This window comes from Cebus imitator, unplaced genomic scaffold (genome assembly GCF_001604975.1).
Source record: "Cebus imitator isolate Cc_AM_T3 unplaced genomic scaffold, Cebus_imitator-1.0 Scaffold92, whole genome shotgun sequence".
In the NCBI taxonomy this organism is placed as follows: Eukaryota; Metazoa; Chordata; class Mammalia; order Primates; family Cebidae; genus Cebus; species Cebus imitator.
Genome location: NW_016107407.1, coordinates 11,416,137 through 11,440,520, shown reverse-complemented (window position 1 = coordinate 11,440,520; position 24,384 = coordinate 11,416,137). Strand labels below are relative to the sequence as shown.

Sequence of the window (24,384 nt, the reverse complement as noted above, 5' to 3'; positions counted from 1 at the left end):
AATTGTATGATTTGGGCTAATAACTTAATATTTCTCTCTTTTTGAGACAGAATCTCATTGTCAGTCACCAAGATTGGAGTGTAGTGGTGCAGTCTTGGCTCACTGCAACCTCCGCCTCCTAGATTCAAGCTCAAGGCTTGTGCCCCAAGCCTCCCAAGTAGCAGGGATTACAGGTGTGCACCACCATGCGCAGCTAATATTTGTATTTTTAGTAGAGATGGAGTTTCACCATGTTGGCCAGGCTGGTCTCAAACTCAAGTGATTTGCCCGCCACAGCCTCCCAAAGTGTTGGGATTACAGGTGTGAGCCGCGACACCCAACCTAATGGCTCATTCTTTCTGTCTCAGTTTCCTCCTTTGTTAAAGGACAATAGTATCTACATCATGGAACATTGAGAAATACATTGATGGAACCATTTACTGTTTCACTGGCAGATTTTAACATGATAATATTTTGGTTTATAGTGTCCCAAAGAAGAGGCTCCGAGGCTCTTAATTTAAAATTAGTATTTAAAATCTTTTGACTTTTTTATTTTTTTGAGACAAGATCTCGCTCTCTCACCCAGCTAAGAATGCAGTGGCATGATCACAGCTCATTGCAGCCTTGAACTGCTGGGCTCAAATGATCCTCTCACCTCAACCTCCTGAGTAGCAACTACAGGCAAACGTCACCACTTCTGCCAATTTTTAAAATTATTTGTAAGGAAAAGGGTCTTGCTGTGATGCCAAGGGTGGTCTCCAACTCCAGGCCTCAAGTGATCCTCTCACCTCAGCCTCCCAAGGTGCTGGGATGACAGGCATGAGCCACCACACCTGGCCTCCTTTAACTTTTTTATCAACAAATATTTGAATACCTGAAGAGGTTAATCTTTTCCATTGATTAAAGAATAACTTTATTGTATTTCTGAAACTGGTATTTTGCTTTCATTCAGAGGTTAGTATTTATATTTCTTTCATTTATTCATCCCATTTATATTTATTTGGCACCTACCAGAATAAAGGTATTATGAAGAATGCAAAACATTAGACTTAACCCTGTCTTCAATTCAGTAAAAGAAATAGGCATTCACATATAAAGAGTAGTCTTTGGAGATCCAGCCCAGATCTCACGCCTTCTGAGATGGTCATAACATCTTCCAGTATTATAATATTTACACTGTAGCATCTAATCGGGTTGCATTACATTTTTTTTTTTTTTTTACATTTCTTATTCTCACCCAGAATAAGCTTCTGGAGGTAGGAACCTTTTCTTACCACCATGTCCTCTTCTGCCTCTGTAAACTCAGCATTTAAGGGAATACACACCCTACATTAGGCTAGATCAAAAATATTTGTTGCATGAAGGAATGAGCCACTATTTCTAATGCTAAATATAGTATTTCGTATTAGAATTTCTAATACCAAACACAATATTTCTAATAGAGCACTATTTCTAATAGAATGTGATAGGTGATACAGATACAGGGGTAGAGAGCCACAGAATTAAATGATTAATTGTGGTTTGAGCAGTCAGAAAGAAGAGATTTCTTAACTAAGAAGTTAACAATGGCTAAGTAATTTTCCCCAAGTCAAGAAGCCAACATTTGAACCAGGGCCAGAATTTCCTGTCCTCAGAGGAAATCTACAGAAAAAAAGAACAAAAAAAGAATTTCCACTTTATGGTCTTTTCGTTCATTATGGACCACTGGATTTTGATTTTTTTCAAGGTTTTCATCCCCCTCTAATTTTTCCAAAGTTTTTTTGACATTGTGTATATCACATTGGGTCAAGCAATAGAACCATAGACATGACTTCCATGGCCATTTCTTTTAAAAGGCAAATCTTACTCCATTCCAGGGCATATTAAATAATCGTAGAGAATAGATTCCTCTGTGTATTTTATATAGAAAGAAAGTTGCTTCTTTACAATAGCTCTGAGTTCAGAAAGATGTATAGTCCAGCAATCCCTCACAGTTGTGATCACAGTGTAGCTGCACAATTTGGAAATGCCATTTTTTTAATGTCTTCAGTAATAAATAGCTGTCTAACGGCTTCTCACCTGCAGAATCCAACTTTCTACTCCTAGTCTCAGAAACCATTCTGAAATTTTTTCAATTTTTATTCCCAGCTACTCACAGAATTTCTACTTAACTTAATTGGTATATGGAATCTACTTTGTGGTGTCAGTTAGTCTATGTGGACTCTTTTATCTGATGTGGTCAGACTGTAAGAGAGACTAGTAATGCATTTTAACCTAAAAATCTGACATGTCCAACAAAGAGTAAGAGAGATGTAAATATATTATTCTTTTTTCTCTCTTTTTTTTTTAGACAGAGTCTCGCTCTGTCGCCCAGGCTGGAGTGCAATGGCACGATCTTGACTCACTGCAACCTCTACCTCTTGGGTTCCAGGAATTCTCCTACCTCGGCCTCCCAAGCATATGGGATTATAGAGGCCTACCACCATGCCCAGCTAATTTTTTGTACTTTTAGTAGAGACGGGGTTATACCATGTTGGCCAAGCTGGTCTCGAACTCCTGACCTTGATGATCTGCCTGCCTCAGTCTCCCAAAGTGCTGGGATTATAGGTGTGAGCCTCTGCACCCAACTGGGATTATTCTTTAACATGGACATTACAGAAAGCAAAAATAAGGAGATAAGAAAATGAACAACAATATGATGAAATAGGGTGAGTGAGGCCAGGAGGTCATTTTTTCTGGCTTCTCCCATCAGACCAGGGCTTTGTTGCTGTCTGAGTGTCCCTCAGGCCTTCTTGAGGTCCCCTCAACCATCCTCTCCTTTGAATGTGTTTGTGTAGAAACTGTCCTGGAGACCAGGCAAGGTGGCTCACACCTGTAATCCCAACACCTAAGGAGGCTCAGGTGGAAGGATCACTTGAGTATAGGAGTTTGAGACCAGCCTGGGCAACATGAGAAAGCTCCTACTCTACCAAAACACAAAAAGTTAGATGGGCATGATGACACGTGCCTGCTGGGGGGCTAAGGTGAGAGGATCAACTGAGCCATGATTGCACCACCGCACTTCACCCTGGGTAGCAAAATGAGACCCCTTCTCAAAACCACAACAGCAGCAAATCAAACACAAGTTATCATAAGAAAGCTGCAAACAGAAGTATGTCTTCAAGATGATGTATTAATCAGCATAGTCTATGAAGTTAGTGCAAAAGTAACTGCGGTTTTTGCCATTACTTTTGCACTAACCTAATAGATTATGCTACTTAACAAATATACCCTTGTGGTTTATTAATATTCGTGGTATTTTCTGGTATGACACAGAAACATTTTATGTCTCACACATGCAAAGCTTATTCTCACAATGACTTAGGAATTCTGGCTACTTCCCTTTTGAGATCATGACATCTCAACACATGGTTTCCAGGTCACCATGACAAAGAGAGACAGAACTGATGGGCTGAATGCACGCTCTTAAATATATTGGCATGGAAGTGGCAAATGCCACCGCACTTCATAGTAGCTTCTTGGTTCTAGTACCTACTGGGATGTTTGCTGTATTCAGGTTTTGGATGTGGAATCTAGATTAAGACTAAAATCCTCCTGCCTCAGTTTCTTTCATCAGCTCTCCTAATGTAATTGATTATCAATTTTGTTAGACCTAGCACTTTATCTGTACAGCGAAGTCTGGCGTTTGTACAGAATATAAACAGAATAACAGATATTTCTATAAGTAATTGCATCGATGTCTTTGTGGCATATTTTTGATGGATTTAATTGTATCATAGCAGAACTCCACCATAGATTATGCTGCAGGCTGTAGATCTCAGGGAATCCGTTTGTATCTTGGGGAATAAACATACTACCCTCTGTTATGTGTCAAAAACTCCAAATTCATTAGATATTCATCTGTCATATTTGTCTTGGCTCTGATCTATATCTGTCTATTCAAAATTTACATATGTGCATCTATATTTATGAAGGTACCTGCCAGCAAAGGGTGAAAAGTTAGGCTAATTGAAACTAAAGATACATGAATATTATACACTGTTCAGTAAATGGCAGCCTTCAGCCACGGTGAAGGTCTGAATAAAAGGCTAATGCTAAAGAAAGTGTAGGTTTTGAAAAACGAGGCATGTTTTGTAAATAAATAAATAGATAAGTAAAAAGTTTAGAAACTGTAGTAAAGGAACTAGACATAGCTAAGAACTCCCTCTTCGGAGGTATTAACTTATTCTAATCAAATGGTGAAATGTTGGGAGAATAGCCATATTTAGTAGCAGCAGCTAGTTAGTTGTGTGAACTAATGACTGAATATGAGTTTACAGAGAATTTTATTTTTTTTTAATTAATTTTTTTTTTTTTTTTTTGAGATGGAGTCTCGCACTGTCACCTAGGCTGGAGTATAATGGCGCTATTTTGGCTCACTGCAACTTCCACCTCCCAGGTTCAAGCGATTCTCCTGCCTTAGCCCCCCGAGTAGCTAGCATTACAGTCGCACACCACCAGGCCTAGCTAATTTTTGTAGTAGAGACGAGGTTTCACCACGTTGGCCAGGCTGGTCTCGAACACCTGATCTCGTGATCCGCCCATCTCGGCCTCCCAAAGTGTCGGGATTACAGGCATGAACCATAGCACCTGGCCTCAGAGCAGTTTCTTACCTAAACTTTTGGGGAAAAAGGACATAATTTTTTTTTTAACAATTAAGAAATCTAATATACTGTGTGCAGAGCAGATAGTCATAGCACCAAAATCTCACAGATCACTGCTAAAAACTTTTGTAACCAAATACCACCTATTCCCCAAAAACATATGTAAATAAAAACAAATAAATAAATAAGCCACAATAGGAAGAGGGCAGAAACACCCTTACCCAAACTATCAAGAACACAGAGAAAGCTGGTAACATGCGCAGTATTTTTTTAGCACTATTTTTTCAACAGCTATTAATAATGGTGAAAAAGTGGAAAAGACCATAAGGAGAACATACTATTGCCCTCAGCTAAAATTGCAGCATTGTTTCTCTTATTAACAGATTAATAAGAGGTTGAGTATCCTTTATCTGAAATGCCAGGGACCAGACATATTTCAGATTTCAAATTTTGGGGGTGGATTTTGAAATATCTGCATTATATACTTACTGGTTGAGTATCTCTAATTTGAAAATCTGAAATCCGAAATACTCCAATGAACATGACCTTTGAGTGTCACAGTGGTACTCAAAGTCTCAGATTTTGGAGCTGCTCAGATTTTGAATTTTCAGATTAGGGATGCCGAATCTGTACCATAGTCCATCCCCTCTACAGCTCTGTGGAGTAGGCACTACTATTTGTTTTGTTTTTTGTTTTTTTGGAGGTGAAGTTTTGCTCTGCTATCCAGGCTGGAGTCCAGTGGTGTGATCTTGACTCACTGAGGTCTCCGCCTCTTGGGTTCAAGCAATTCTCCTACCTCAGCCTCCCAAGTAGCTGGGATTACAGATGTCCGAGCCATGCCTTAATAACTTTTTTATTTTTAGGAGAGACAAGGTTTCACCATGTTGCCTGGGCTGGTCTTGAACTCCTGGCCTCAAGAGATCCACCCACCTTGGCCTCCCAAAGTGCTGGGATTACAGGCGTGGGGTAGGCACTACTATTAACTGTAGTTAACAGAATGAGAAACGGAGGCACAAAGCAGTCCAGGTTGTCCAAGGGGACCCAGCCAGTAAGTGGCAGCACTGGTATTTAAATGCAATTATCTTTTTGTGGGGGCCCTGCCCTTAACTTCTAGGTGAGACCACCTCTCTGATGGGGGATGGAACAGAAAAATGTTCTGAAATGCTAAGGAAAAGGACTGGGCTGGAGACTAGTCTGCCTGGTAGGTGTGAATGAGATTTAGTGCTCATCCTAGAATGGAGGAAGTGTCAGCCTCCTGGTTGGATCTGCCTTTAACAATTTGAAGAAGAAAAGGATTTTGGCAGTAAAGAAGCAGTGGTGTACATCCCCGTAGTACCAGCTACTCAGGAGGCTGAGTTGGGAGGATCATCCAAGCCTGGGAGGTCAAGGCTGCAGTGAGCTGAGCAGTGATTGTGCCTCTGCACTCCAGCCTGGGTAACAGAGTGAGACTAGGTCTCATAAATAAATAAAAAGAAGCAGTTGCATATATAGTGGTGAGTATGCAGCAAGTGAAAATTGAGAAGATGTTAAACATTTTCAGAGCAACGACTGCACATGAAAGAAGTATGGTGTTCATAACAGAATCACAAGTCATATCTGGAGAATTTATATTATTGCATGTATGAGTGTGTGTTTAATGGAATACTAGAGGCCCATGAACAAAGAATATGACAAGATTGAATCAGTATAAAAACATCTCTTGGCCAGGCGTGGTGACCTGTAATCCCAGCACTTTGGGAGGCCAAGGTGGGCAGATCACAAGATCAGGAGTTCAAGACCAGTCTGGCTAACATGGTGAAACCCCTTCTTGACTAAAAATGCAAAAATTAGCAGGACATGGTGGTGTGCGCCTATAGTTTCAGCTACTTGGAAGGCTGAAGCAGGAGAATTGGTTGAACCAAGTAGGTGGAGGTTGCAGTGAGCCAATATCACGCCACTGCACTCCAGTTTAGGCAACAGAGTGAGACTTCTCAAAAAAAAAATAAAAAAATAAAAAACTCTTGTCCTCAGAGAAATTCCAGATAATCTTAGATATGTCTAAGGAAAATCAGGATGTGGTCAGTGACCAGAGACAATCGTCATTTAAATTTGGGTATAATGAAAAACCAAACTTTTTAAAAAATGAACAGAAAGAAGAGCCTAATATCTCAGACAGATGATGTTCCTCAAGGGATGATATGAAGGAGCTAGCCTGAATGTGATTCCTGGAGGACTGATTTATATTTTGCTTTTTATTTATTTATTTATTCTTGAGATGGCGTCTCACTCTGTCACCCAGGCTGGAGTGCAGTGGTGCAATCTTGGCTTACTGCAACCTCCACCTCCAGGGTTTAAATGATTCCTCTGCCTCAGCTTCCCGAGTAGCTGGGACTACAGGCACATGCCACCATGCCTGGCTAATTTTTGTATTTTTAGTAGAGATGGGGTTTCATTCACCATGTTGGCCAGGTTGGTCTGGAACTCCTGACTTCAAGTGAATTCACCTGCCCTGGCCTCCCAAAGTGCTAGGATTACAGGCATGAGTCACTGCACCCGGCCAAGGACTGATATTTTGAATTGTGACTCAAAGGTCATTGAAGTACATCTCAGAAGATTTGGACCATTACATAGTAGGACATCTTGCAGCAGAGACTGAATAATTAAAAAGACTAAATTCAGGGGTTGTAATTTTACTTGCAAAATTGATTTACAGTTGACATTAATCACCCAGGATGCAGAAAAAGAGCATCCTAAATAGGGATCATTCATAACACATCACTTTTGATCCATGTTTAATTGGGTGCCACCAACCTCAGCATTAGCTTTCATTTTAATTAGTGATGTGGAAGAGCAAGAGGACATATCTTGAGAACAGTGCTATATTAAGAAAAGCTCTACAAGAAATCAAAACATGATTCTACTAGAAAACCCGCTAAGGAGTGCCCGGGGATAGGTGGGGAAGTATGGAAAGGCAAGAACCGAAGTCTAGCTAGGCAGTGTCAGGAGACACCTGGAAAGTAATACTCAGCAAAAGCTAGAGGAAATTGCTGCAAAATTAGATGGTAATTTTCAGGGTTGAGGGATCTAAAACAGATCACTGTGATTAAGTCCAGTGCATAGATGGGGAACTCGTATTGCAAATTTTCAGATTGTCCTTCCTATCTTTTCTTATCAAACTTGAGTCTTTGCCATTTATTCATTCTTCCTGCAGGTATGTTCTTGGATTAATTCATTCAAATGCTTACTTATTATGGATCTACGTTTTGAGGTTGACATTGAGCATTCTATAAAAAGTGCAAGGCCGGGCATTGTGGTACATCCCTGTAATCCCAGCACTTTAGGAGGCTGAGACAGGTGGATTGCTTGAGCTCAGGAGTTCGAGACCAGCCTGGGCAACATGGCAAAACCTTGTCTCTACAAAAAAACCACATGTATATATATAAATTAGCCAGGCATAGTGGTGTACACCTATGTTACTAGATACTTAGGAGACTGAGATGGATGGGAGGATCATTTGAGCCTGGGAAGTCAAGGCTGCAGTGAATCATGATCATCCCACCAACTCCAGCCTGGGTGACAGAGCAAGACCCTATCTCAATAAAATAAATAACAACAAAAAATACCAAACCCAACATCTGCCCTCTGTTAGTCCACTTATGTTGCTGTTAAAAATACCTGAGGCTGGGTGATTTATAAAGAAGAAAGGTTTATTTGGCTTAATGATTCTGAGGGTTGGAAAGTTCAACATTGGGCATCTGCATCTGGCGAGGGCCTCAGGATGCTTCCACTCATGACCAAAAGGGGAGCCTGTGTTTGCAGTGATCACGTTGTGAGGATGCAAGAGTGTTGAGGAGGTGCCATGCTCTTTTAACAGCCAGCTCTCATGGGAACTAATAAAGTGGGAACTCACTCGCCCCCAAGGAGAGCATTCATGCCATTCATGAGGGATCCGCAAGCCACCATAACTCAAACACCTCCTGTTAGGCCCCTTCAGCTTTGGGCATAAATTTCAACATGAGATTTGGAGGGGACAAATATCCAAACCATAGCATGACTGTCAAGATGTCTCTTTAGTGGGAACTAAAGAGAGTACAAACTTTTGGGTGTGATCTGAGTGTGGGGTTACCCAGGAATATTTGATTTCCAAGTAACTAAGGCTATCATTATTCATTTATAATTTTGTTAGATGTGACCAGAGAATGCAGTCTGTAAAATTCTTACTTTTAAATTTCGCTTAAAGACTAGTTTAAAAAGTTTTTCTTAGAATACAATACACAATCAGTGTTTATAAGAATTGCATAGATATTCCTGGACAATTATTTATTCTGTAGTCTATGCATATATATATATACACTTATGTATGTTGGGTTTGTTGATTGTATTATTCATTTCTTCTCAGTCTTTATTTTTAAGGTTGTTCACTTCTAAGCAAAGTATAATGAAGTCTCCCATTTAATTGTATTTTTATCTTGATCTCCCTGCATTCCTAAGAATTTCTGCTTCACAGGTTCTTAGTTACGATGATCCTACCTTCCTTAGAAATTGTGTCTTTAGCATTATCAGATGACCTCTTCATTCTGTTTGGTGTCTGTTAACTTTTTTTTTTAATATTATCACTCTCGATTTACATTTGTTTGCATCCATCAGGTATATCTTATCATTTATTTTAAACATTTCTGTATTAATACAGGTTGAGTATCCCTAAACTGAAAATCCAGAATGAAATGTTTCCAAATCTGAAACTTTTTGAGCACCAACCTGACACTCAAAGGTGGTGCTCATGGAAGCATCTTGGGTTTGGGATTTTTGGATTAGGGATGCTCAGCTGGTAGGTATATAATGCAAATATTCTAAAATCCAAATAATCTGAAACTTGAAGTCTGTTATTCCAAGCATTTTGGATAACAGATACTCAACCTGTAATGAGGATGTTTGTTAGAAACTACACACATATTGGCTGGGCACAGTGCCTCATGCCTGCAATCCCAGCAATCTGGGAGACTGAGGTGGGTGGATCATCTGAGGCCAGGAGTTCGAGATCAGCCTGGCCAACATGGTGAAACCTTGTCTCTACTAAAATACAAAAATTAGCTGGGTATGGTGGTGCATGCCTGTAATTACAGCTACTCAGAGGCTGAGGCAGGAGAATTGCTTGAATCCAGGAGGCAGAGGTTGCAGTGAGCCAAGATTATGCCACTGCACTCCAGCCTGAGTGACAGAGCAAGACTCTATTTCAAAAAAAAAAAAAAAAAGAGGAAAGAAAGAAAGAAAAAGAAATGACATATAAATAACTTGGTTTTTCTTTTTTAGCCAAATTCGTTAACCTCTTTTTAATGGAAAAGTCAATCCATTAACATTTAGTATAACAACTGATGGACTTTATTCCCCCCATCTTAATTTGACAGCAAGTACTGTATGTCTATTCTTCTCTTTTAAATATGTCTCATGCTATGGAAATACTAAACAATTGCTTTAGTTTAGGGCTTGACAAGCTGTATGTGAAATGACAGTGGTTACTCCAAGTGAAAATGACTGTTAAACAGTTGGAGATAGAATAGGACTGGACTCTATGCCAGAAAACAAGATTAGACAATACGTGTTGGAGGTATCAGCTGTATTAATCCCAGTTCTTCAGAATATCAAACCAGTAGCAGATTCCTTTTTCTTTGGGGGACCTCAGTCTTTGCTCTTACGGTCTTCAACTGGTTAAATAAGGTCTATTCACATTATGGTGGGCAGTCTGCCTTACTCAAAGTCTACTGATTTAAATGCTAATCACATCTTAAAAATACCTTTACAGCAACATCTAGACTTGTGTTTGACCCAACAACTGGGCACCATAACCTGGACAAGTTGAAACATGAAATTAACCATCCCCCTCTGCACCATAGCAACAGTTGCCAAAATGTGGAATGGATAATTTCTAAAAACAGGTAACAACTACAATCAAACACAGAGCCAAAGATCAAGGGTTTAGCATTAGAGAATTACCACGGTTGGGGGCCATTGTTCCATTAAAGGATCCAAGCATTCTTGTCTTTCAGTGGAACTTACAGTGTGGTCTTGACTTAAAAAATGTATACCTGGGTTTTTCTATCTGTTTCATGTTTGACAGTTTTTCTTTAGACCAAAACTTCAGATTGCAGGTACTTCTTAAGAGCCGCTATTTCATTAGCTTTATCTAGATCCCAAAGATCTGTTTGCCCTGGGGTTTTGAGGGCTAAGCCCTGAGTTGCAATGCATTAACTCTGTTCTGTGCAGTCCTACTGGGACTAAAAACAGCCTGCAGCTAAATACTTACTCCTTCTCCAAGGCGGCTGGTGTGCTGATGTTTCCATCTGAACTACCCCAGACCCCAGTACCATCTGTTAACCTGGTATCCCGGAGGATCTGCAGAAGGTCTGTTGACCCTTTACAAGCCAGTAAGCACTTTCAGACTCATCTACTAAATAAATCCTTTCAGCTTGGCTTCATTTACTTAGGATCTTAGTATACCAATTATAAGCAATTTTATTAAACCAGGAGTGTCAGTGCCTGGTAGTTAAGCACAGGTGTTTTGGGTTTAAATCTTGGGTCAGCCTGAGTTCAAATCTCTACTCCAACACTTAGTAGCCTGGTAAACTTACTGAAATTACCTAACCTCTTTAAGGCTCAATATCTCTATTTGTAAAATGGGAATAATGAGTGTTCTTACATCATACTATTGCTGTGAGGCTTCAATGAGATAACGGTTGGTTATTTGAATGGTAAAAAAAAAATTTGGTATTTCTCTTCAGAGCAAGTTTTGCTCTTGTTGAGCAGGCTGGAGTGCAGTGGCGCAATCTTGGCTCACTGGAATCTCTGCCTCCCAGGTTCAAGCAATTCTCCTTCCTCAGCCTCCCAAGTAGCTGGGACTACAGGCACGTGCCATCACCCTGGGCTAATTTTTTTGGTATTTAGTAGAGATGGGGTTTCACCATGTTGGTCAGTCTGGTTTTGAACTCCTGACCTCAGGTGATCCACCCGCCTCATCCTGGCAAAGTGCCAGGATTACAGGTGTGACCCACCACCGCACCTGGCTCATGTTTCTTAAGAAACAAAAATTCAAGCCATAAATGCCGTAGTGCAAACATGGCTCACTGTAGCCTCAAACTTCTGGTCTCAGGCATTCCTCCCACCTCAGCCATCTGAGTAGCTGGGACTAGAGGCACACAGCAGCACGCCAGGCTAATCTTTGCATTGTTTGTAGAGATGGGGTACTGCTGTTTTACCCAGGCTGGCCTTGAACTCCTGGGCTCAAATGATTCTCCCATCTCAGCCTCCCAAAGTGCCAGGATTACAGGCATGAGCCACTGCTCCTGGCCCTTTTTATACCTCTGTTATAAAACAGATTTGTTGAAGTGGATTCAAGACAGAGAATCTTATTTGCTCTCCAAGTCAATCATAGGTACCTATGATGTTGCTAAATTTAGAAATAAAAATAACTCATCTACATTCATTTATTGGGCTCTGACTTGATTAATGTGATCCTAAGGTTGCCATCGGGCAAATCACAATGTCATTAAGGCTTAGGGAGATATTTTTCTCATTTGGGCATGGTAGGAAAAATCATCACTGGACCTGTCACTTCTAATCAAGTCTTGGCGTTTCTGCCCAGCCCTCATGTGTTGTCCTTATTGCTGAGATCCGCGTTGCCAGACAGTTTCCCAGCTCTAAGTTGTTCAAGAGCTCTGCGTCATCCTAATAATGTCATTGCTGGTTATCAGTTCTTCTCTTGTGTTTACCTCTGCCTGCCCACTGATGAAACTGTTCATGCAGTTGCTTTTCCATCTGAATTATTTCTGTGACTATCTCCATTTGCCTTTACAATCTGACTCTTCTCTCTTTTCCAAGCCTGAATTCAATAAGCAAAAGCTGAGACACTGTAATTTCCTAAATAACCCAAAGGGAAGATCTAGCATAATTTACAACCACTCTGACTGCTGAATCAACTTGCACTGCTCTTCTCTGTAATGGAACTTTGAGGAATAACTGTAATTGAATAGTGCCTCCGTCCCATCTTCAGATTTGACTGAATCAAGCCTAGATCTGGTTATATCTGGATTTTGTTTGTTTCACGTTGTGTTTGTGCCCCACTGGGTAAAGCCCAAGCACGGGCTTCATCTGAGTGTATTTTTATCTCACAGAGGCATTAATTGAATCTCTGACAGTAGTCTTGCCTCTGAGGAGTGCTCCAACTCTGGCTGCAAAATTAAACCAGGGTAGTTCTTGGTTCCCTTCAAAGGTAACATCCCATCTGTTGACTGAACTATGGCAATGCAAAGCTTGCAGAATCATTCGAGGAGAGGATCCAAAGCATTTACAATTCCCTGCTATGCAAAGAGTCATTCTGAGGTTTTTGTTGTTGCTGTTGTTTAACCTATGATTGCTCTTTCTCTAAACACCTGGGTGCACCCAGCAAGGTGTAGAGGTTAGTGTTTGCCCTCTGACCTTTGAAGATGGATGCATTGAACTTGTTGCAGTTTGCAGTGGGATCTGTGGAAAGTTACAAGACTGCTCATTCAGCTACTGCTGTTTCCAAAACTCTGCAGTGTCCCATCTCGCTCGAGGCTGCCTTAAAGTGCCTCTCAGCTCATTCGGAGTGCATTGAGCTCCCTGCTCAGTCCCAGTGAAGAGCTTTGTACTGTAGCATACGACAACGACCTGATAACATCATGATAAACTCCTATGGATTTGAACTGAGTCCTCTTCAAATTTTCTGGTGCCTGGTGGTCAGCAGTCTTAGACTTGGGGAGTGAGAAATGTGTCTGCAGTGAATTTAGAGGTGAGAAGAAAGAGGGCTGGACTCAGATATTGAGTATCTTAGAGCCTACCCCATCTCCCAAAGCCGAGAATAGATTTCAGTGTAATTCTGGGAATTTACATGATCTAGGATAGACATGCAAAATAAGTGGATATGTTAGGAAAGAGTTAAAAACTTCTCCACACCTTTTCCTACCACCTCTACAGCCATAGAAGCCAAGGAGAAATGCACACACACACATACACACTCTGGCAGGGAACCTGTTTTGCAAGTTTTGCTGGTAAAAAGTAGGAAGGGGGCTGGTGGAGTGCAGAGTGGAAAAGCCTTAGATGTATCAGTTGAAGGTTTTTCAAGACCTGAGTTTTCAAGGTAACTTTATCCTGCAGAGAGAGATACTCATGGCTGCTGTAGGTTTTTCTTCCACCAATTAAGTGCATTGTTAGACAGGGAGGGGCAGATTAACGAATGCCTATAATTTTGATCATTGTTTTCTGCAAAACAGCTCAGGCTTTGAAAATGAAGCCATCGTTCCCGGCTAAGTTTCTGCCAACAGCACAAATTACACTGTGCAGAGATCCAAAGCCCCTAAAAAGGTTTCATTAATGAACAATTTCAGACGATTGTTTAAGTCTCGGCCTGACAGGTAATGTTGGCATGTCGGCAGGTGGGGTTAGGGTTTCCATGGAGATTTATGATGTCATGCTTGAAAGAGCATGTCAAGACAGCCGATTTAACAAGTAGCTACTCAAAAAGTCCTATAGGCTACAAGTAGGTTTTATGCAAATGACGAGAGTTTCACTGGGAAAAACTGCAAAAGAAAACAGCACAGACATGGAAGGGGGTTTTACCTGACAGCTCGGAAGGAAGACCCTGGAGTCTACTGGAGACAAAAACTTCCAGAAGAATTAGATTTTCTGCTTTAACTGCTGCCTCACCTGTGGAGCTCTGGGTACAGGTAAATATGCAGGGTTTTCTTCTTCCAAGTTTTTTGCCAAAAATTACTTGGAAACATTTCGCTCTGTTTCTCGGCATTGTTCTCTTGGCAGGAAGAACTGAATCAATAAGCCCAGCTTTCCCATAGCAATGTTCTTGCTTAAGGGCTGTTTTTAGGAGCTTTTTTTTTTATATATATTGAATGAACTGAGATTTTTGAATAGAGCTGAAAACAAGTGATGCATTGTGCATTCTGCTGATTGTGCCCCGTGAATACTGCTATAAAAATGCTGCAGATAAGTGTTAGATGGGCAATCTGAAAATTGAGATGCTCTATGTATTTGTTATTTATTCCCAGATGGTGTGTGTGTGTGTGTGTGTGTGTGTGTGGTGTGTGTTTTACTCTTAAGACAGACCTGAAATTGAGACTTTTGTATTTTCACATTGTGAAAATGCCAAAAATAAAATCCATGGAATATTGCAGAAATAGTCGTTGAATCAGGTTTATGAACATTGCACTTTTTAAAAAGTATGTATTTGTATGCTTTTCTCACCGAGGCATTTTTCCGAGACCAGAAAAAAAAAAAAATCCTGTTAGAGACATTACAGTTTTTAGATTTTAGAGAAGCTTGACTTCTAAATTCCAAGAAGACAGATAAAGACTTCTTGGGGGAAGGTGGGGTGTGGGTGATAAAGGTAGTTTTTAAAGCACGGTTTAAAAGAAAATCCTGGTCACTTGGGAGTACGAGGTTTTTTTGTTTGTTTGCTTGCTTCAGCTGCTAGTGAGGATAAGTAAACAGTCTTGCCAGCCATTTGGAGGTGATAGCAATCATTCGATGTGGCTGTGGATCTGCAGGTTAGCTGAAAGGGGTTAGTTCAGAGGTATCTGTTGCCCTGTGAGTAGTTAGGCCTACCAAGCTTAAAAAGAACACAAAGAAAGCTCATTTTCTTCCACATAGTGCCTGGCGGTGTGTGAGGTTAGAACACAGACTTCAGAATCACTGAAAGATACCTGTGAAATGGGAATTTGGAACTTCTGAAAGTAAAACTCCTTAGGAGCAAGTGGACAGGCTTTCAAAATGTTTTAAAAACTGCCTCGTGTGTGAGAACGAGACCTCCTGAAATTTTGCAGTTAGATCATGTGGATTAATGCCAGAGCTCACATTCATATTAAATTGTTACCACAGTTATTGCAAAACAGTGAGTGATAAAGAACTGTGTCTCCAACATCAGAAGGCCTGAGCGTTTGAGTTCTGGCCTCACCAATTAGTGGCTGTATAAATACCTGGGGAAAGTAAATTCATGTCCTTAGGCCTCAGTCATCATGTCCATAAAATGGGATGCCAGCAGCTGTGTTGTGAGGATTAAATTACAAAACACAGTAGCACAGTTCTAAGCATTCATGTTCTAAATGTTAGGGATTGTTTTTACTTACCATTGAAATGGCACTGGATGTTTATGAAGTGTTTTTATAAACAGGTGGCTCATGCCTGTAATCCAAGCACTTTGGGAGGCCGAGGCAGGTAGATTACCTGAGGTTGGGAGTTTGACCTCCAGCCTGACCAACATGGAGAAACCCCATCTGTACAAAAAGTATAAAATTAGCCAGGCATGGTGGAGCATGCTTGTAATCCCAGCTTCTGAGGAGTTGGAGGCAGGAGAATCTCTTGAACCCAGGAGCAGAGGTTGCAGTGAACCAAGATCACGCCATTGCACTCCACCCTGGGCAGCAAGAGTGAAACTCCATCTGGAACTCCAGTTTGGGCAACAGGAGCGAAACTGTCTGAAAAAAAAAAAAGTGTTTTTATATTCTTTACTTCTTCTTATCATTATAAGTAATGGCTAGAAGTCAAGAAAGAACAGCAGTCTTTTTTTTTTTTAGACGGGGTCTCTGTCACCTAGGCTGAAGTGCAGTAGCACGATCTTAGCTCACTGCAACCTCCGCCTCCCCAGCTCAAGCAGTCCTCCTACCTCAGCCTCCCTACTACTGGCAGATGCCACCAAGCCTGGCTAATTTTTTGTACTTTTGGTAGAGATGGGGTTTCACCATGTTGCCCAGGCTGGTCTCAAACTTCTGGGCTCAAGTGATCCACCCACCTTGGCCTCCCAAAGTGCTGGAATTACAGGCATGCGCCACTGCGCCTGGCCCCGGCTAGCAATCTTTATTTCCACTTTGTAGATGAAGAAACTGTGGCTCAGGGAGATACAGGAAAATATAACATAATCAACTGTCCTATACTGCCTGCGCTTTTTCTCACTTTAGGAGGCATAAAAAAGAATGAATGTGTTATTTAAATAACTCCCAGCAGTAGCAATTACTCTGTAAATTAATTAAAATACAAAATGTTAAGTATGTCAAAGGAGCCTGATATTTATATTTTTACATTAATTATGCTTTTGCCACTTTTTTCTAGACAGGCTCTAGAAGTGATATTAATTTCCTTTTTACTGGTACCTACTGATAGGAGCTCAAGTACTGCATAGACTCAAAATTTTATATTTTACCTGCCTGAAATTTTTCTTGGCCATACAAGTAGAGTCAGAGTTTGATATTACAGGTATTTTCTGAGTGAGAACCCAAGTCACCGAGGGGCTGTGGTCGCTGCAGGGTGCAGAAGGAACCTAGGAGTTGAAGACACTGTCCTTTATTCCTTCTGTATTCTAGACATTGGCACCTCTTCCCTTGCCTCTATCCCAGACAGAAACACAGCCCATAATTATATGCTGCATCCATTGTATGTAAGAGACAAATATGTTTTTCATTGTGCTATTTTTAGCCGCAGTGTTCCTAGCCAGGGAAAATACTCTCTTCATTCCAGGGTTTTCCTAACAACTTTTCCAATTTTTCCATGTCAGACTATTCAGCTTCCACCCTCCTGGGAGAAGGCTCTTAGTGGAGTATTGAGTAGGCTCATCCAGGGGGATTCTAGAGGGGTTTTGGCATCTGAGCTGCTGAGGCTGAACTCATTCTGTGACAGACGATGTCCGTGGTCCCATGAATTCGGCTGCATTGAAGACTCTCCTTCCAAGCACTGTCTGGGGACACTGGGAAAAGTTTGGGTTATCATATCCCAAGGGTAGATCTGTAAGGAGAAAAGCAAATATTTAGTAATTTATTTTAAATTTCTGCTTTTGTTTTTAGATATAGGAGGTACACATACAGGATTGTTGCATGGGTATACTGGATCCAGATAATGAGCATAGTACCCAAAAGGTAGTTTTTCAACCCACACACCTCCTCCATCCCCACCGTAGTGGTCCCCAGTGTGTATTGTTCCCATGTTTCCATCCATGTGTGCTCCATGTTTAGCCCCTAATTTCGTAGGCAAATTAATGCAGACATAGAAAACCAAATGCCAGATGTTCTCACTTATAAGTGAGAACATGGTCTTCAGCTCCATCCACGTTGCTGCAAAAGAAATGATTTCATTCTTTTTCCTGACTTTATAGAATTCCGTGGTGTATATGTGCCTCATTTTCTTTATCCAAGCCACCACTGATGGGCACCTAGGTTGATTCCATGTCTTTGTGGATAGCACGATGATGAACATATAACTGCATGTGTGTCTTATTCCTTTGGGTATATACCCAATAATGGCATCACTGAGTCACATGGTAGTTCTGTTTTAAGTTCTTCGAGAAATTGCCACACTGCTTTCCACAATGTCTGAACTAATTTTACTCCCCCCAGCAATGTATAAGCACAACCTTTTCTCCACAGCCTCCCCAGCGTGTTATTTTTTGACTTTTTAATAATAGCCATTCTGACCGGTGTGAGATGGTATCTCTTTGTGGTTTTGATTTGCATATCTCTGATGATCACTGATGTAGAACGTTCTTTTCATGTTTGCTTGCTTCTTGTATGTCTTCTTTTCAGAAGTGTCTGTTTATGTCTTCTCTCAACTTTTTAATGGGGTTGTTTTTTGCTTGTTGATTTAAGGTCCTTACAGATTCCGGATATTAGACCTTTGTTGGATGCATTCTCTGTGAATGTTTCCTCCCATTCTGTAGGTTGTTTGCTCTGTTGATGGTTTCTTCTGGTGCGCAGAAGCTCTTCAGTTTAATTAGGTCCCACTTGACAATTTTTTTTATTGTTGCATTTGGAAGCAAATATTTATTTCATTCAAAGTTTTAGTTCCAAAACTTTGTATGAATCACAAAGCTGCAATTTTAGGCTAGAAAAGAGTTGTGAACTCAAACATGGTACCAAAATTCCAAATAGGTTTTGAGTCACAAGTTTTTCCTAAATTGTGTTTTATTTAACTTTAGATTTAGAGGGTACACGTGCATGTCTGTTACAGGGTATACTGCTGACTGCTGGGGATTGGGCTTCTAGTTACCCATTATTCAAATAGTGAACGTCGTACCCCATAGGTAATTTTTCAGCCCTCACCGTCTTCCCACCCTCCCTTCTTTTGGAGTTCCCAAGGGTCTGTTATTTCCATCTTTATGTTTATATATACCACTTGTTTAACTCCCACTTAATAAGTGAGAATATGGAGTATTTGAGTTGTTTTTTTTTTTTTTTCTGAGCTAGTTCACTTAGGATAATGGCCTCCATCTCCAACCATGTTGCTACAAAAGATACATTTTTTTTTTTATGGCTGAGTAGGCTATTCACATATATACAGTAATACATATACACACACACACACACCCCCCTATGAATGTGTAGAATATTCATATATATGAATATATATTAATGAATTTATATGTGTGTGTGTGTGTAGATATAGATAGATAGATAGATAGATAGATAGATCTTGTTTTAGAAGGCCAATGAGGCTTTTTATTACACATAATTGTTATAGTGTTCAGAGATTATTTTTTGTCAATAAATATTGATTGCATTGAGCAGAGCTTTGCACCTAGTGGGTTTTAGCAAAGGCTTGTTAAATCACAGAGGCTGCCTGCATTCAGACCCTGCCTTCATTACTTGCCCATAGCACAGGCTTTCCACTGAAGAGCATATGAAGTTCTGTTCCTATTCCAAACAAAATGAAGCATCTGAATTTCCAACACCTCTTGGTAAAGGAATTAGTTATCTTTAAGTATTATATTATTCTTTTTTAATGACATTTTTGGCATTTTCACAGTAATGATTTCTTCAGAAAGAAAGCCACTGGAATCTCCCAGTTCGGAAAATGTAACTAGAAGTTCTTTGCAGCTGGCTCCTAGGGAGATAGAGAGCAGACAGTTCTCCTGGGTGGGAGGGATTTCTAGAAGCTCTTTACAATGGAGGCCCTTTTCACTGTTATTTATTGATTTGGCTTGATCAGAAGCAATCCAGTTTTGAAGGTGTGGTTTCTAAAATCTCTTGATTTCAGAGAAAGTCATCCTGAAAAATAGTGTCATCCCAGATAACCTTGCTTTGCTTTTTCTCTTCAGATGTCTGGTCACAGAAGGGATTAGCAGGTAGAATAGGAAGGGTATTTTCACCCTTGGGCATTAATTGGGCTCCCCTCTTTGCTTTCTTTATTCTCTTTTGTTTTTGTTTTTGTTTTGAGATGGAGTCTCACTCTGTCACCCAGGCTGGAGTGCAGCGGGGCGATCTTGGCTCACTGCAACCTCCACCTCCCAGGTTCAAGCGATTCTCCCTCCCTTCCTCCTTCCCTCCCTCCCTCCCTCCCTATCTCTCTCTCTCTCTCTTCCCTTCCTTCTTTCCTTCCTTCCTTCCTTCCTTCCTTCCTTCCTTCCTTCCTTCTTCTCTCTCTCTCTTTCTCTCTTTCTCTCTTTCTTTTATGTGACAGGGTGTCTCTTTATCACTCAGGCTGGAGTGCGGTGGTGCAATCATGGCCCACTGCAGCCTCAACCTCAAGCAGTCCTCCTGTCTGAGCCTCCCAAGTAACTGGGACTACAGGTGTGTATCACCACATCAGCAAATTTTTTTTTTTTTTTTTTTTTTTTTTTAGAGTCAGGGTCTCACTTTGTTGCCCAGGGTAGTCTCAAACTCCTGGGCTCCAGCGGTTCTCCCACTTTAGCCTCCCCAAAAGCTTAGATTGAAGGAATCAGCCACTGCGCCTGGCCAGGTCTCATTTTCATAGCAGTCATTGGTGGGAAGGCTGATCAATGTGCTGCAGCCATCCTTTGGCCTGTGTTTTGGAGGGGCCATTTTGTTTTTTATTGTCTCTTTGAATTTTGCACAAAGAAAGGTGGCATGGGCTCCCTTTGTCTTTAACTGTATTATCATTTGTATCCTTTTTCGTGATAAGTTTTGAGACTACTGAAGAAAGCGGCTCCCGCTAAGCGCCTCACAAAGGCCAGTTTTCAGTTTCTCCCTTGTGGAGTGTGTGTGTGGTTATGACGGTCAGAAGAACACAGACTCTGATTTAATACTATTCCCTCTTCAGAGCCGTTATAAAGTGGCCCCATCATAGATGAACTTGACCCCTTTTAATTGCTGTTTAGATTGCTTCTTTTCTCTCCCTGTTGTGAACATTCCTGCAGGGACCATCTTTGTATCTGTGCATGTGGCAATGCATCTGAAGGACAAATTTCTAGACCTCTAATTGGATTACTAGTTTTGGAAGGTATTGCCCATTTTTTTTCTCAAGAACACCCAGTTGATTCTGTCAATATGAATGTTGCAGGGGATATTATGGTACATTCAGACAATACTCACTACAGCGATGCCAGCGTGTGAAATATACTTGGCATGTGGGTAGGAACACATAACCAAGTTGTATTTACTAAACAAGCTGCAGAGCAGTATAGTTAGTATGGTCCCATTTATATTATTTTTTAACAATTACTAGTGATTGTTTTGGTTCTTGCTTTTTTAAACTGTTGACCATGAACATATAATTATTTAAAACTTACGTTGGACTTGGTGCCTCACATCTGTAAGCCCAGATTACGTGTCTGTAATCCCGCCTTGGAAGCTGAGGTGGGTAGATCACTTGAGGCCAGGAGTTCGAGACCAGCCTGGCCAACATGGTGAAACCCATCTCTACTAAAAATACAAAGATTAACTGCACATGGTGGTGTGTATCTCTAATTCCAGCTACTTAGGAGGCTGAGGCAGGAGAATCCCTTGAATCCAGAAGGCGGAGTCTGCAGTGAACAGAAATCACACCACTGCACTCCAGACTAGGTGACAGAGCAAGACTCTATCTCAAACACACACGCGTGCGCGCACACACACACACACACACACACACACACACACGCACACCATGATTATTCATTAAATGCATGATCATGCTTATTTAACCAACACTGTGGTTTTTGGTTTAGTCTCATAGCCTCTCTGACCCTCACTTTCTTTTTTTCTTTTTCTTTTTCAAATGCCCCTTTCATTGTGAAACTTTTTTAAATTTTTAAGTTCAAGGATATGTGTGCAGGGTTTGTTACACAGGTAAACTTGTGTCATGGGGGTTTGTTGTACAGATTATTTCATCGCCCAGGTATTATTTTATTTTCGTTTTAATTTTTTAAATTTCTTTATAGAGATAGGGTCTCACTGTGTTGCTGTTCTCAGACTCCTGGTTCGCAAATGCCTCGGCCTCCCCAAGTGTTGGGATTACAGGCGTGAGCTACTGCACTCAGCCTACCATTTGTTTTTAAAAGGGTGAATCCTATTTGTATAAAAAGCCATGTGTATTTTCTGTGTACTTGTCTAGACATTAAAAGTTTCTAGAATGATGTCCAATAAATCAGAGGGAGAGACTAGAAGGCTAGTGAGGGCAGAAGCTTTTATTCTTAATGTCTGTGTACCTCACTACCATTTATATTTTCATTATATGCATATAATACTTTAACATTAAAAAATTAGTTTAAAACAGATATGGTTGCCCTGGAATGTGGCCTGTGTTCCTTTCAAGGGAGGCCAGCGGTTTCTACATAGGCTGAGGTGGTCCCTTCATCTCCCTCACCCACGCAGGAACGCATTTGTGCATTGATGTGGTTTACCCTTGAAGAAGGAAGCAGTTTTTTTCTTCCTTTTCCTTTATAGGATCAGTCACTTCTGGGGGCATTAGTAGTCTCATTTCCAGTGGCATCTTCCCTAGGCAAGAGGAATCCCAGATAGGACTTCACTTTTCTTTTTCTTTTTTTTTTTTTTTTTTTTTTTGAGATGGAGTCTCTCTTGCCTAGGCTGGAGTGCAATGGCATGATCTCGGCTCACTGCAACTTCCGCCTCTCGAATTCAAGCAATTCTCTGCCTCAGGCTCCTGAATAGCTGGGATTACAGGTACCTGCCACCACACCAGGCTAATTTTTGTGTTTTTAGTAGAGATTGAGTTTCATCATCTTGGCCGGGCTGGTCTGGAACTCCTGACTTCGTGATTCATCCACCTCGGCCTCCCAACGTGCTGGGATTACAGGCATGAGTCACCGCGCCCAGCCAGGACCTCACCTTTCTAAACAAATGCAATTTTGGGTCCTAATCATCAGGTGTTTGGTTTAAATATTTTTAAGCTGCCTGGAATTATCAAAATTCCAGGCAACTTAAATATCAAAATTAAGTTGCCTGGAATTTTACAAAAGAAGTAAATTCATTGTAGGTCAGGGCATCTTTTGACTCATTGTATAAAACATTCACTTTATACAAAAATGTCCTTTATACCTAAACCTTACCTCTTTCTAATTTGCTGATGGTTCACTTTGGATAAAAGGTGTTTAGGTTTTCATATTGTTTATAACTGTATAGCTATGATTCAGTTTCCTAAATGAAAAAAAAAACTGTTTTAATGTACAGACTATTTAGATTTGAAAAGACTATGAGAGCTTTTATATACATATATGTATGTATATATATGGCAAGGCAAGAATAGAAGGCATACTGCCAGAGGGATGTCTTTTGAAAAAAAAGAAACACCACTTTTTATACTCCCAAATCACTGAAGAAAGCTTTAGACATTATTTCAAACCCTAACTCCTGTTTAATTCAGATGCACAGAATGTATTAAAACCACAAATGGAGTGCGTCTGATGTATACATCCTCTTAGTACAAATCAGTACCTATCTTCACTGTAATTAGACTTTTCTTCCTTTCGCCTTCTCGAAAGCTATTCTTGAAACCTTATGTTTTCCCTGGATGTATTTTCTTTACTTCATAAAATAGCTCAGTTCTGCAACTAGCTGAATATTTGCAAAAGGAAACAAATGTAAAATAAATGTCTCCTAATGCGGTGTTTGGTGAAGAAACATATGTCTGACATTAGTTGGTTAACCTGGAAAATAATAAGAAGCAACTCTACTTAGAGGAAAGAGGGTAGAATTGAGGCTGTACTGGGCAAATCAAGAGAAAGCTATAATTTATGCAATTTTTATTAAAGAGAATATAATTACTGTAGCCTTGAAGTGGTGCTAGGTCCTGTTGAAGCCTAATTGAGCTTTTTCTATATCATTAGAAAAATGGGCCAAGTTTCCTGTATTACAGGGTAAATACAACATTTTCTTCCTGCAAATATAAAAGACCACTGGCTTTTTAAGACATATATATCCAAATCTGAAATGTCTTTGTGCATGCCAAGACAATACAATAACAATATTTCCTGTATGTATTAAAATCACTGCAAATAAGCTTTAGAATCCCCACAAGTATTATTACTTACTATATGTCAGAAACTTTTACAAAAATTATTTCAAATATAGTTCTTCCAAAAAAAACCCAAAAAAACCCCTACGGAGAGATACCTATAAATACGGAAACCAAAGCTGAGACCAGCCTAGACAGTTGATTCTTCAGGCAACATCAGTGGAGATTTGAACCCAACTATTCTGACTCAAGCAAGCCTATGGCATGTTTCCGTGATCCCTAAGGTGTGCACTGTGAAAACAGTGGCTCATTTTACCAGTTGGGTTTCCAAGTGCTACAATCACAATTGTGCGGGGAATGACTGATTTCCTTCCTGCCTCCGTGGCCTGAAGTTCTCCTCTGCACCTCCTACCTTTTTGCCATCTCAGTGGTGCACCAAAGGGTGGAGTGGAAGAACGTCAGTTTTGCTGCTTGTTCGCAATACTCTCCAAAAGACGTGGGGAGGGAGAGGTTTAACTCACCCCTAAAGTCAAGCCTGGAGATTACTTGTCAGGAATGTCAAAAGCATTTGTTAAGCAACCTTCTTCCTGGCATTATAAGAAGAAAG

At 40.5% G+C, this 24,384-nt stretch overlaps 1 protein-coding gene across 21 annotated transcripts in view; it reads left to right on the top strand.

The window, feature by feature from the left end:
* KIAA1217 (KIAA1217 ortholog) overlaps positions 1–24,384 on the top strand; it is a 498,057-nt gene that overhangs the window by 169,559 nt on the left and 304,114 nt on the right. Inside the window, exon 1 of one of the 21 annotated variants that reach the window (XM_037740972.1) lies at positions 13,903–14,317. The exons of 19 other annotated variants lie outside the window; for them this stretch is intronic. The gene's annotated coding sequence lies outside the window, so the exon portion shown is untranslated. Of the gene's footprint in view, positions 1–13,902; positions 14,318–24,384 lie in introns of those variants that run through there. One more of the 21 variants, XM_037740973.1, reaches the window with a different exon arrangement.